Raw genomic sequence first — 7,515 nt, 5'->3', positions numbered from 1 at the left:
CCGTGATTTTAACAAATCAAAAATGTACCCATAAATTTATTTTCTGATATTTTTTCTGATAAAAGTACAGATCTGATAAATTTTCTGATGCATGAAGTTTGTTCAAATATTTGCATAATCAAAATAGCGTGACATTTTCGTTAACTTTATGAGTAAATTTTATGAGTAAACTTTATCATTCAGATTGTGCTTGCGGTACTTGTATGTAGACCGGCACTGCTGTGCCGTGACGTCAGCAGAGCAGCCAACTTTTTAGATTTTATAATGTCCGTATGCATAACTTGTCACACCATTATCGTGAATATACCGCTTGTCATCAAAGCAAGATAATGACACTTTATTAAGCTCATAGCTTCCAAGTTGATGTTTGTTGCTTCGGATTGTTTTCATTGTGTGATGCATTTGTTCGTTATTAAACAAAACGTTTTTGTAATTTTCATGAGTTATGTTCTTTTTGATGATATTCTTCTTTATTCCCTTTGCAGTTTTTCCGCCTTTGTCATTGTCTTTTATATATGAATACATTTTGGATCTTAATCCAACGAATTCGGTTATTGGCATGCCTGCTGCCTCATCTTTGAATTTACCGATTACTTTTTTATTTGTCATGTCAAAATATTGTGAATCTTGTGAATAATCACTGTTATCGAATTTGTCTTTATTATTCCAAAAGTCTTGATACACATCATTAGTTTCAATTTCATAAGTTAAGCTGTCTGTGTCTGTGAATAATAATTTTGCTTTACTGTCGTATTTTTGTTTTATGTAGTTGTAATGAAAATCATACATTAAAGTCTTGCTTAGATCTAAGATACACATACCCACATATGCCTGTCTGTTTAAGGTTAGTGTTTCTTTGATCTTATGAACAGCTACTAAATTTTCATTAAAGATCTTGCTGCTAACATATGTTGGTTTAGCAGCCATTTTTAATGGTTTGTTTTCATCCGTCACTAATCTGACATCTACTCTTTTTATAATGTTTTCCATTGTTTTACCAAAGACGCTGTTGTTCATTAGTTTGAAGAAATCTTTCTCGAAAGCATTTTTAGCATTAGTTCTTTTCTCAGTATTAAAGTCAATATATTGCTTCAACCATGCGGACTGATTGAACTCTAGTACTCGATGGACTTTAGTTATTTTCAAACCAAGATCAGTGTACAGTTGTAGGTTTCTGTAATGAAGAACGTACTTTTCTTTATTGCTTAATGTAGGTATCAGTTTATGAACTAAACCAGTTGATACATTAAATTTATAGGCTATTTCTTGACAATAATTAGAAAGCATATCTTTGTTGACTTTTATTTTTTCAGGTCCCAGAGGGTAGTCATTATGCAAATCATGTAGTTCTTCTGAATATGCTAGGTCGACTTCTAGTATTAAACCTTTATTGCTATCTTCTGTGTACTTGGCTAAGTCTATCTTATCAATATGGTTTTTAGTCATCCATTTGAAACCGCCAGTTGGTAAATATTGGCTCATTGCCCAACCATACAGATTGTTAGCATCTAGATACATGATATATTTTGAGGGCGTCTTTTCATCATATGTTTTCATGTATTTATTATTCGACTTTCCGTATCGGTTGGCTATGTAACTGATACCTCCACGCATGCCTTTTTCAATGAATTGAAACATATCAATATCAGTCATAAGCTCTAATTTGATATCAGTCATTTTTAGCATAGCATCCCAGGAAAGCCCAGGCCCAGAACTGGTAAAATAATGACATGGGTCCAGTTTATAGTATTGCAGACAGGTCTTTCGAAAGTTTTCGAATACATCAGCTAACAGAAGTATGTCAGATTTGAGATATAAGTCATGGTACTCACCCATACTTTTCAGATTAAAAGTGTTCCATACATTTTGAGCATGTTTGTATTGATCATCTGTTATATGCGCATCATTTAAGATGCTGTAAAAGTCTTCTTTTGATGGCAGTTTTTCATTGAATTTATCAAAACTGTCCATGAAGTCGTATGGATATACTCCTTTTTGTGACATTAAATCAAGTTTTTCACCTTTGAATTTTTGAGATGTATATTTTAATGATTCTTTTGGTAGGTTGCTAACTAGTTAATCAAGACTTGAGCTCATAAATTGAAAACTATCAATGAAGGTCAGATGATTACCCAACATGAAAGCAATATACTTCTCCATGTTGTTAGGTATGGCATTGATATTCATTTGACACTTTTCACCTTTTTTACTTGTATATGTGTTTTTTAGCTATTTCACCAATCTCTTGCATTGTAAAATGACTGTCATACCCACGCAGATTATGAAATATTACTGGAATTTTATCAGTTATTCTGAAGTTAAGATTACAATCTTGATGAGCGGATCCTCTGTACTTACCAGTTATATGACAGTGATCTCTTACTCTTACATCAGTTTTATTGTATTTTTTCTCACATATATGGCATTTATTAGCTTTTTGGAATTTTTCTTTATCATCTTTAGTCATTCTCAATGGTTTATTGAAATATTTTTTCATAACCTTCTTGCAATATTTGACTTCATCCAGCATAGCTTTCATAAATTTGTAAACAGCTTTTTCACCTCTATAAATTTGTACTGGTTTTGTGTATTTATCATTATAACAACACACAACCTTATATCCATAACCACAGTCTGTTTGTCTCTGATAAGCCTCTGTGTATGATTTATCATCATTGGGTTGGCATCCATGAATTTTTTCAGTAATAGCCTCGAAATCTGAATAGATAACAAATGGCACTGGTAGTTGTTTATGGAAATTATTGAATTTTAATATGTTGTTGTCTTTTGCTGGCATTTTGATAGCTTGTGCCCCATTCACTTGCATACAGTTTTCTTTATGATCAGTTAATACTCTTTCAGAGCTGAAGCATTGAAGACAATACATGCAGAAATGTTTCCTCTCTTTGTATTTCGTTTGATTGTACATGAACTTGTTGAAATCTTTTATCAATACATAGTGATTGTTTTTGTTTTCTGTGATTAATAATAAATTCATATGGTCTTCATACTTTTCTTTTGAAACATAAATTGGATATGGTTGTTTATCTTCATAACCGAAAACATTGATGTTTATTTCATTCTGCTTTTCTATTTTGTTGTACTGTTTGATAGTCACCGGAAATTCAATGCCTTGATAATCTAAATTTTGAATAAATGCTTTGTCTGATTTTTTGATTCGTTGAGGGTATTTAGCTTGTGGGTTTAAATGCCGTATATGACACCACCTGAAGCATTCATTATCCTCATTTTTCATGTTTATCAAACCTTTTGCACTGTTTCTGAGTTCTGTAGGTAGTTTTATGTAAGAAGATCCTTTCATTGGTTCGTATTTCACTATATTGATGTAATAATTGTCAACAGATTGAATAGTCCAACCGCTTCCTTCTGAAATCCAAACTGCAATCTTATTCAAGATTTGCTGTTTTGATAAAGACAAAGCTAGTTCAATTTGTGTGTTATTTGTTATTGTTTGGGGTTGACTGTTGAAATAAGCTGTTTTAATCACTCTTTCTTCACGACCTGTTTCCTTTTCAAATGTCACCCTCAGTGTTTCAGCAAACTTAATCCCTTTCATCGATGTCAATAAACTTGTGACATGGTATGCAAGAGACTTTCGGGTATTATTCAGTTGTGCCAATGGGTCTTTTTCATTTTTGATACTGATTTCATAAGACTTTGTGTAACCTTTCAATGATTTTGCTGTTTGCTCAATTTTAGTTCTAGGTGCTGGCATTGGTTTGTATCCATCTCTGAACTCTATTGGTGGAAGAATTATGTTTTTTTCATAATCTTGAACCATTTGATTTACACTCTTACGAGATGTTGGGATTGGTCTAATTGGTTTTGCAGTCCTCGGAGATGGTACTTGTTTATTATTTTGTTGCTTTAATAACAGTTTGATTAGTTCGGATTTACTCAGTTTTTTGAGATCTTTTTTATTCATATTATATTGTGATGTATTATTTTTCATTTTCATTCTTTTTATATATTAACTATACATTTTTATTTTCTTAAGTGTTATCAATGTGCGTTTGAATACGTACAAAATTCGAAGTGTCCAGACATGAACACTATGAACTATCTTAATTGTACCCAATGTTTTTCATTTGTCTATGTGGAATTCATTGTGCGGAATTGCATTTTTGGAATGTTTTTTGTTTTATGTTTGCCTGCTAAAGTGTAATTCTTATCGTTTTTACAAATGTCACAATACCAAGGCTTGTGAAGCATGTAATCGGTTTTTCGTTGTACTCTCTCTTCGTCGGTGTAAAATCTCGGTCTACCTCGTTTTGGATGAAACATTTTATTAATGACAATCGTCGTCAAATTATCTGATTCTTGCTCTTCAGGTGTCAAAGTAAATTCTATCACTCCCATATAATAATACTATATATTTTTATTTTTAAATGGTTGTCGATTCATTCAGATCTGCGTTTTATGTACCTATTGCTTTCTTCCATATGTTTAACGATTTCAAATATCACATCGTCATAAGAATTGCTCATTATATATTTGCATTTATTTTTCTCATACATCTTTTTCATATGAAGTTGTTGCTCAGACACATTGTATGAACCTGTAGGGCTTTTGATTTTAATACACAAAGAATTGTATTTGCTTGTTGGATTCATAATCATAAGATCGCACTGTCCCGGCATATATCCTTTTCTCCACGATGACAATCTTGTATTCTGAGTCCTTTGATTTTCACCAAGACCTGCAATCATAAGAGCTTCACAATATTTGTCTCTTATAAATGACACCACTTTGCAATGCAAGTCATATTCACTTTCAATCAATAATTTTTTGCTTTTTGTGTCATAATATCCTTTTTTTCTGATTGATGGTAAAACTTTGCTTGTAACCCAATGTTTGAATTCTCTTGCTTTAGGTTGTTTGGAAGAAAGAATTAGGGAATAAAAACCAGATTCATTTATGAATAAACATTCAATTGCCTTTTCAAGGTCCTCAGCAAGGGGTAACGTTTTGTTACCCCCAGTTTCAGGGCTCTCATCAAGGGGTAACGTTTTGTTACCCCTTGCTTTTGGCTTTATTTTGCAGACCATCAATTTTTTGTCATCTTTGTGAACATGATCTATGATTGCTTTGCATGTGTTTTTATATTCCAGTATCAAAGCTATTTCTTTTCCGCGAAACCATATTTCATTTTTCTTATCGACATAACAATTGATTTCAACTTTTAGTGTATCATTTTTATAATTCGTCTTTTGAAGTTCCATTTGTTTCCATAATAAACCTATATATTTTATTTTTAAACCGATTTTACACGTGCGTTTAAACATAGCCAGAAACAATTGAATATTTTTGGCTACAAAGTAGCAATCACAGTATGAACCGTAGTTATTATTATAAATGTTACATAACTTCAGTTTAAATGTTTTATGTTTTCAATATCTTTCAATGGTATCCAACTATTGAAATCATCACTGTATCCCTTCCACTTCACTAGAGCTTGTTTCTTCTTATAGTCCCTCCGAATGACTTTATCAATACGAAAAACATCCTGTATTGCTTTTAATAATTCAGGTTGATAAAAACTTCCTTGAATATCTTCACCTCTGAGATATTTTAGTTTGTATGTTATTGGATTAGTGTATTGGATCTTATCAACTGTAAACACTTCTTCTGTCCAATTTGGTGTGTAACCCTTGTCAAACACATTTCGTTTATACTTAGATATTCGGACCTTGTCACCAACCTTAAATTTTGCTTTAGCTGATAATGGCTCCAGATTACCATATAGATTAAAGTAAACGGTTCCTTCATTTATCTTTTTACTGGCTTCAGTAGGTGTCATCTTTATGCTTGAATGTTTTGTATTGTTATACTGTTTCAATATTTTTGGTAGCATGTCTAAATACTGTGTATTACCTTGAACAGTGAACTGTTTCCACATTTTGGATTTAATTGTTCTATTCCACCTTTCAACCACCTAGGATTTCTCCTCATTTTCAGTGGAGTACATATGTATCCCATTTTTGTCAAGCAAGTCTTTCAAGTGTTTGTTATAGAACTCCTTTCCCTTATCAACCCATAAATATTGTGGTTTTCTGCCTTCCTTGAATATTTCACTGAATGCCTTTGTAACACTTTCACCCTTTTTATCCTTTAATGGGACAATCCAACCATATTTACTGAAAACATCAATGACCATTAGAAGATATCGGTAACCCTTATTCCATTTGCTAAATGTTTGCATTTCAACAAGATCACTTGCCCATATTTCATCAATATGATTTGTGATTACACGCCGCCGAGTAAAATTACGTTTTATGGGTTTATGTAACTCATCTGCTAATTTTTCTTGCCAGTTTTCTTCACTCGACGGCTTTTCCGTTTTTTGAAACTCCTAGACCTAGTTTCTGCTTTGTATTGATAACATTTCTTGCCAACCAATGCCCCCATTGTCTTTCATTATACGGTACGTTGTCTAAAGCTTGAACCATTTTTCTATCTGCTTTATTTTTGCATTTCCTATCATCCTTGCAGACGGAATAATCAACATCGTGTTGCATTGCTATTGCATCAGTTCTTCCAGTCGGTATATCGTATATTTCTAATATTTGACCAGTTTTTGGGTCATACTTCAGTTGATTTTCCAAATCATTATAAGGTCCTGTGTAATGATGCCCAGGAAGCGTCCATCCGCTTTTTGGTTTTGGTAATTTACCAGTAGCTTTGTGAATATCAAGAGCACCACCATCAAGATCTTTTCTGTTTGTTGTGTATTTTGTGTTTGGTCTTATTTTTGTCGACAATTGATTTAAAGCTTGTGATCCAACATTTTGAATTGCCGGATTAAGTTTATCCAAAGCATAATCAATGGCTTTCTTCTGTAACTTTGGATCTCGTAGCATTTCTGATGTGTAATATCTACCCATTTCAACTGCTTTTTTGCCAAGATAAGGTACTCCTTTAGTTAAAAATAATTCTGCTGCCGTATTACCAACAGTACTTAATATGCCCGCCCCAGACGACGGGCTAAGCCGTTTCCCATCTGTTTCTCTTTTTTAACAAATTTGGTCTTTTTAATGCCGCATTCAGCACAAGTGCAAAAGAATATTAGTCTGCCATTTTTAGTTGTTTTGTAACCTGAAGGCTCAGTACATTCAGTCACTTTCTTTTGTTTAACACAATACGATTTCATAATATATATAAGTTAGATATTTCTAAAATAATGTTCGATAAATCTCTCATTTTTCATTGTATCATTTATGTCGAACACTTGTAATAAATCATAATACGAATTACCCTTATTCATTTCATTTAAGAAGAAGAGACAGAAGTACCCACATGTTGTTGTGTACATATTTTGTACCTGATTATTTTGATGCAACAAAGTCAAATTTTTCTTTTTGGCATGATTTACAATCTCTTGAAACGGGGGCATACCAAAACTATCAAAATAATTTATTACATTATCCTTAACATAAGTGGCTACCCAGTGAGATCCTGACATATAAGCTGGTTCAAGATTGTAGATGAATAACG

The 7,515-nt window shown here is 32.6% G+C and overlaps 1 long non-coding RNA gene across 1 annotated transcript in view; it reads left to right on the top strand.

Annotated features, from left to right (window-relative positions):
• The first annotated feature begins 316 nt into the window (after positions 1–316).
• LOC137976360 (uncharacterized) overlaps positions 317–7,515 on the top strand; it is a 12,683-nt gene continuing 5,484 nt past the window's right edge. Inside the window, exon 1 of the long non-coding RNA XR_011117751.1 lies at positions 317–365. This is a non-coding gene — a long non-coding RNA (uncharacterized lncRNA). The remainder of the gene's footprint in view (positions 366–7,515) is intronic.

Source organism: Montipora foliosa, chromosome 11 (assembly GCF_036669935.1).
Source record: "Montipora foliosa isolate CH-2021 chromosome 11, ASM3666993v2, whole genome shotgun sequence".
NCBI classification, from domain to species: domain Eukaryota; kingdom Metazoa; phylum Cnidaria; class Anthozoa; order Scleractinia; family Acroporidae; genus Montipora; species Montipora foliosa.
Note: the sequence above shows the minus strand (reverse complement) of the source record. Positions and strands in the feature narration are given on the sequence as shown.